Genomic DNA, 6,837 nt, shown 5'->3' on the forward strand with positions numbered 1-6,837 from the left:
TTCCTGACCCAAAGAAATGATGAGAAGTGATAAAAATAATTGTGGGTTTTTTTTTTTAAGATTTTTATATTTATTTGAGAGAAAGAGAAAGCACAAGTCAGGGGAAGGGCAGAGGGAGAAGCAGACTCCCCGCTGAGCAGGGAGCCTGACGTGGAACTTGATCTCAGGACCCCAGGATCCTGAACTGAGCCGAAGGCAGACACCTAACCAACTGAGCCATCCAGGTGCCCCAGATAATCATGGCTTAAAGCCAGGATGTTTCTGGAGTGGCTTTTGTATGTGGCAACTGCTAGCTGGAGCAGCCTTCAGTGGGCACAGAGGGGCCAGAACTGTATGAAGCGGAGCTATTAGGAGTGTGGTTCTTGGCCCAGGGCTAGAGGATGGACTGGTTGTTATCACTCAGTATGGATTTTAAGAGTAAGTGCTTTTGACAGGGTGATTTCTTCCTTGCTGAATCTTGCCATAAGAAAAGAAAAAAGAAAAAAAAAAAAAAACTTGGACTTGTGCTTTATCTGGATTTGGGCAGACCTGGGTTCAAAGAAACCACTTTTGTTGGGTTGGTCAGACACTGCCCCTCTTGGAAACTGTGCTGCATTGAGAGGATGAAAAGAGCCTGTGCAGGAAAGGGGAGAGGAAAAAGCACAGCGGACAGAGGCATTAGTATTGGGCTGATAGTAGTCAGGATGTAGGGGAGGGAGTCCTATATAAGACAAGAAAAGAAGCGACATGCTGGTGGGATTACAAGGAAGTGAGGTGCCCTTACAGGAGTGCTTGCCTTGGGAATCCCTTTAGGTGCAAATAGCAGAAAACCCAGCGCAGGAGCCAGTCTTCCAACTGCCCAAACTTGCAACTCCATAGGGGCTTTTTCCCAAGTCACAGAAGGTCACTCTGTGTGTGAGTGGGATACTAAAGTGTAAGCTCCACTCTGGATCCTGCCGCCCTCTCGCTGGGTGAAGCTCCCCATGCCCACAGGGGGATTATACGTGCCGGTCACCCTTTCTTCCTCTCTCCCAACCATTGTTTCCTATCAACACTCCCTCTTCAGCATTTCCTGAGACCATTTGCCAAATGAGCTACTTGCATTCTGCAAAGCTAAAGCAGCAGCTGTAGCAAGACTGAGAATGGCAGGTGCTAATGCTGGAAAAGTAGGCAGGGCCAGAGAGGCAGGGGCTTGCCTAAGGAGCCGCAAAAGGTGGTGGTGGCGCTGGGATAGGTCCTGCCCCTGGGTTAGTGCACCTGTCCATCTCAGGATCCCCTGTGCTCACTAAGGTGTCAAGAAACAAAGTCGCAACTGAGAGTTGCTTCCAAAACAGTCTTGGTGGTTCTTTCTGCGGATGGCCTCGCCGGAATCCTTACTTCTCGTGGCTTCTTCCCACCAAGCAGCACCCACCGCAGAGTGTTTCTCTGATACTGAGACTATCGAGAGGCCAAAACCAAACAAAAACAAAGACTCAGTAGGAGCTGGGACTGCCTGACGAGTATATCCACATCAGTCAGCTTAAAGTGAAGGGAACAGCACTTGGAGTCAGACCGCTCTGCACAGATGCCCCTTCTACCTGCTAGCTGTGCGGTTCAGCACAACACGTGCAACTTCTCTGGGCTTCCTCTGAATAAATACAGGCACGCTCATAATGCTACCTTACTGGATCATTTCAAAATAAAATATATAGCATGGAAAAGTGCCTAGATCATGCTTGACCACAGTATACGCTTGGTAACAGCCAGGCCCCTCTCATCTCTTCCTACACAACAAAATAAAAGACTGAGTAGAGGTGTATTGGCCAAATAACCGACTCCATTTGTCTGGAGTCTGGAGTTTCTCAGCCCACTTGCTTCACCTGATTATTGCTATGAGGCTACTACCTCATTACAATAACACTGCACTCTAATACCAGTGGGCCCATAAACAGAGTCCCCACTAAAATAAAACCATTATAATCAAGGCTCAGATTTAATCACTGGCTAGTGGGCTCCCTGGTGGTTTGACCAGGAGCCAGGCAATAGTCAAGGAATCAAACTGCAGATGCTGGGATAGCAAATCAGCTTAAATTTAAACAGTGGCAGAGACCCAAACTACAGTGGGGAGAGAGAGAAGATGAGGAGGGGGAGATGCAGGCTTGCACAAGTTCAGAATTTCCCTTCCATAGCCTCCTAAGTTAATTGGCCTATAAAATAACCAGGCTTGTTAATGAATAATAGGCTTGTTCCTAAGAGGCTCCTAGGTCAGGCAGTCACTCTGGGCCTGCTGGCTGTTGATTCTGCACTTAGAGCTGAAAGGGATCCTGAGGGTGACATGAAGACAGAGGCATTATGATCTCCACCGTACTAGTTGCTCACCGGCCCTCAGCTACTTGGAAAGAGGAGCCTGAGTCATAGAGGCAATAATGAGAGGGAAGGAGAACCAGATCAGTTTTGGTGGGCTGAGGCTTAGACAATTTGGGAGCCCTCTTCGAAAAGAATAAGACAGAACTCTGCATATAAAATATGTTCAACCATCCGGGACCATCTTGCATGAAAGGGTGGTCCCCCAACACCATCCAACCCAAGGAGAAGGTTGAGGGAGGGGAAATAGAGTGGGAAGAGTTAACAGTCCTAGGCCACCTTGTAGTCCAAATGTATTACAAAAACACAGGGCCACATAAACATGAAGCCACTCCAAGGCAAGTGGGGGCCTCCGAAGTTTCTATAGCTTCATGGGAAGCCCACTACAATGGGGAACTAAGACCACGAACTCCCGAGTTTTTCACATTTTGCTTCCTAATATCATTCCATGAAACCATGAACACTGGTGCTACCTAACTTCAGAGATGCACTGAAGTCACTAAGAGCATGGTGAGCAGAGTATATCCTAGGGTGAGTGTCTCAGGGCACATCAGACTCTTTCTAAAACCAACACACTGGGGCGCCTGGGTGGCTCAGTGGGTTAAAGCCTCTGCTTTCAGCTCAGGTCATGATCCCAGGGTCCTGGGATCGAGCCCCACATCGGGCTCTCTGCTCAGCAGGGAGCCTGCTTCCCCCTCTCTCTCTGCCTGCCTCTCTGCCTACTTGTGATCTCTCTCTGTCAAATAAATAAATAAAGTCTTTAAAAAAATAAAATAAAATAAAATAAAAAATAAAACCAACACACTGAGGGCTTTTGATTCCCTGGGTTGTAGTTCTCTCTGTTATCCTTAAGAAACTGTGTCTTTAAAAATTAGGTACTTCATGAAATAGGCAGACATAGAAACCCAGATTGCTCCAGGGAACCTGGACATTCCGAGAAAATTGCAGTTCAGGCCCTCAGCAGGGAGACTGTCAATGGCTGGAAGGATCATGGCTAAGAATAAATTCAACAGATTTGGGTTCAAGTTCTGGCTCTGCCACTTGGGACTCTGTGACCTCACATGACTTACTTAACTGCCTTTGATACTGATTACCTCTTACGTGATATTGAGGTAATGAAAATATCTCTTTCGGGGCACCTGGAAGACTCCATTGGTTAAGTGTCTGCCTTCAGCTCAGGTCATGATCCCAGAGTTCAGGGATTGAGCCCTGCATGGGGCTCCCTGCTTAGTGGGGAGATTGCTTCTCCCTCTCCCTCAGCTCCTCCCCCCTGCTCATGTTCACACACACTCTCTCTCAAATAAATAAATAAAATCTTTTTTAAAAATTGTTTGTTTCATAGAGGTAGAAAAGGCTAATTAAGATAATTCATTTAAGGGGCGCCTGGGTGGCTCAGTGGATTAAGCTACTGCCTTTGGCTCAGGTCATGATCTCAGGGCGCTGGGATCCAGCTCCGCATCTGCCTCAGCATCCCTGCTGAGCAGAGAGCCTGCTTCCCCCTCTCTCTCTGCCTGACTCTCTGCCTACTTGTGATCTCTCTCTCTGTCAAATAAATAAATAAATAAAATCTTTTTTAAAAAAGAAGATAATTCATTTAAGTCATTTAGCATCACTTCTGACACATAATCCTAGGAGAATGAGGTTCTCTGGGATTAAGAATAAATCTTAATTTTAATCTTTGGCCATCGCCCCTGCCAAGATTCATACACTGAAGCTCTAGCCACCAATGTGACTATATTTGAAGATAGGACTTTCATGAAGGTAATTAAGTTTCGATGAAGTCATAAGGGTTGGTTCCCTGATCCAAGGTGATTAGTGCCCTTATGAGAAGAGATATCAGAGAGCTCTCCACCACGTGAGCACACAGGAAGGAGGCGGTCATCTGTAAGCCAGGAAGGGGTCCTCATCGAAGCAGATCCTGCCAGACTTTGATCTAGGACTTCCAGCCTTCAGAACTGTAAGAAAATAAATGTCTGCTGTTAAACCACTCATCTGTGGTATTTTGTTACAACAGCCTGAGCAGACTAATATACTTCTGTATCAGTCTCTTCCATAGATACAATTATTGGCCAGTAGACCCTGTATGTCCTCTCAAACATTTGCAGCCAACATGGAACTTTCTCTTTGCACGTGAGATCAGACCAGAAGGAAAGCACCATGCAGGGACACTTTAGGCTTGTCCTTCCAGACTAGGTTCTAAGAGTCTCAAGAAGGAAATAAACATGTATACATAACTTCCAGTGATGGCCTTCTTACAAGGATCCTTGGAAATGGGAGGTGGAGGGAGAAGTTAGTACATTGAACATCAATAGTGTGATAACTTCATCTTACTCTTCTACTCTAAGATGGCTTCAGAGTGATAGCAAACATTGCCCACCAAGGCTCAGGAAGCAACTTAAGTGAAGGGACCCATCTTCCCTAAACTGAGCTATCATTTTTTCTTTCTATAGTAAACACAAATTTTGATTGTTCAAGTCCACTTCCAGTTGTGGATATACTCCTCCCCACTCCAAGTATTCTCTGGGGACTGCCAATCACCCACTCCAGCTCCAGAATGACCAATCAGAACACGTTATTTCCCTCTCCAGCCACAGTGATTGTACGAGAGATGGACACATGACCTGAGCCAAGCAAGTCAGTCTTCACTGAGAATTTTCAGCTAAAGCAGTCTGGGAAGATGGCTTCCTGTTATGAGGATTCTTAAGAGGATGTGAAGTCATGACTTCTAGTGGTCATCTTCCTCCACCACAGGGAATTAACCTGTCTGTAGGAGAAAATGAGAACAATGCAGAAAGGGAGGGAAAAGAGCAAAGAGATGAAGAAATAGAATACTCTCTGAAGATGGCTGAGGCCTGGATAGAGCTATGCCTGAAACATATTTGGACTTTCTAGTCATGTTAGCCAACAAGTTTTATGTTTTCCTTGAGTTAATTTGACTTGGTTGGGTTGGTTTGTGGTGCTGGTTGTTGTTTCTGTCACTTCTATCAAAAAGAGTCTTAATACATTTCCCATGATACACAACATGACTGGATAGTTTTGGAACATTTTGTTCAGGTGGGTCACTGTGGGGCAGCAAGTTTCTCACATTACTTCACACTCAACAGCGGCTAGACTCCCTTGTAGCCTCATCTTCTGGCTTCCCAGTCCTCAACTGCTAGGTGGCATGGGTGGTATCACACCCACAGACCTATGTAAGGCCTGCTGCCCACACCACAACAGGGAAGGCAGAGTGGAAGCTACTCTGCCAGAGCCTATTCCAGGCACCTTTATATCTGCAAATCCAGTTTTCTGAGGAAAAGTTAGTCTGCCAATCAAACAGGGTCAGCAAGAGGGAGCAACTGAAGTTTTCCTGTTACCTAGACAAATGGCTTCTAAAGTGGGCACCATGTGTCCACAACTTGCTCTGGAGAGAGAGGCAGTTTGTCTGCCTTGGCTTGTCTGTATGCCACAGGGAGCGGAGGGGAGGGGGAGCCAGCACCTCCATCCATAGGACACAGCAAAGTAAAGTGAGCTTGCATTTTTTTTTTTTGAGCTTTAACTTTTATTTTTTCAGCATAACAGTATTCATTATTTTTGCACCACACCCAGTGCTCCATGCAATCTGTGCCCTCCACAATACCCACCACCTGGTGCCCCCAACCTCCCACCCCCCACCCCTTCAAAATTCCCAGATCGTTTTTCAGAGTCCATAGTCTCTCATGGTTCACCTCCCCTTCCAATTTCCCTCAACTCCCCTCTCCTCTCCATCTCCCCTTGTCCTCAAAAATATGGAACGCTTCACGAATTTGCGTGTCATCCTTGCGCAGGGGCCATGCTAATCTTCTCTGTATCGTTCCAATTTTAGTATATGTGCTGCCGAAGCGAGCACGTGAGCTTGCATTTTGAAGATCATCTAAGTGCTGTGACATGTGACCAGGGCAACAGCTTCTGGGGGAAAGCACATTCCCACGTGTTTATTTGACAGCCCAGGACATACAAAACAGACCTGCTCCTGGGCTGCCATGTCACCAGCCAGGCTTGTTGGAGACAAACAGCACATCCAGGAAACAAGAATCCAGAGCCTGATGGCATTTCCTTCCCTTGTGACCTATGAGGGACTTTAACAGGCATGGGCTCCCACCAAGTTGAGGACAGAAGGAGGGGACAGGGCAAGAAAGAGTCTTTCCACAGAGAGACTGAGGTTAAGTGAGATCAAATCGCTTTTTCAAAACCATATTTTCAGTCCCGTGCCTCACCTTCCCGTCCTCAGCCTCTCCCAGCTGTACCTCATCTTGGCCTAATGGTCCACCCACCCACAAAACCCATGAAGAAAGACTTAAGCAATCCTGTGGCATCCTGCCTGACCAGACTGTACTGAAGCAGACATTTCTTCAACACACACACAAGCAACCACCTCAACACACACACCTTCTTACACATATACACACACATGGGTGTACCCTCACTCCCATGTTCCCACGCATGTACATATGCACTATACATTCACGCATAGAAGCTCACCGCAAGCACACATGC

At 46.6% G+C, this 6,837-nt stretch overlaps 1 non-coding gene across 1 annotated transcript; it reads right to left on the minus strand.

Annotated features, from left to right (window-relative positions):
- Positions 1–6,083: 6,083 nt before the first annotated feature.
- On the minus strand, positions 6,084–6,190 carry LOC125108051 (U6 spliceosomal RNA). The gene has a single exon (XR_007129741.1). It is a non-coding gene; the product is annotated as a U6 spliceosomal RNA (small nuclear RNA).
- Positions 6,191–6,837: the final 647 nt, after the last annotated feature.

This window comes from Lutra lutra, chromosome 8, assembly GCF_902655055.1.
Source record: "Lutra lutra chromosome 8, mLutLut1.2, whole genome shotgun sequence".
NCBI classification, from domain to species: Eukaryota; Metazoa; Chordata; class Mammalia; order Carnivora; family Mustelidae; genus Lutra; species Lutra lutra.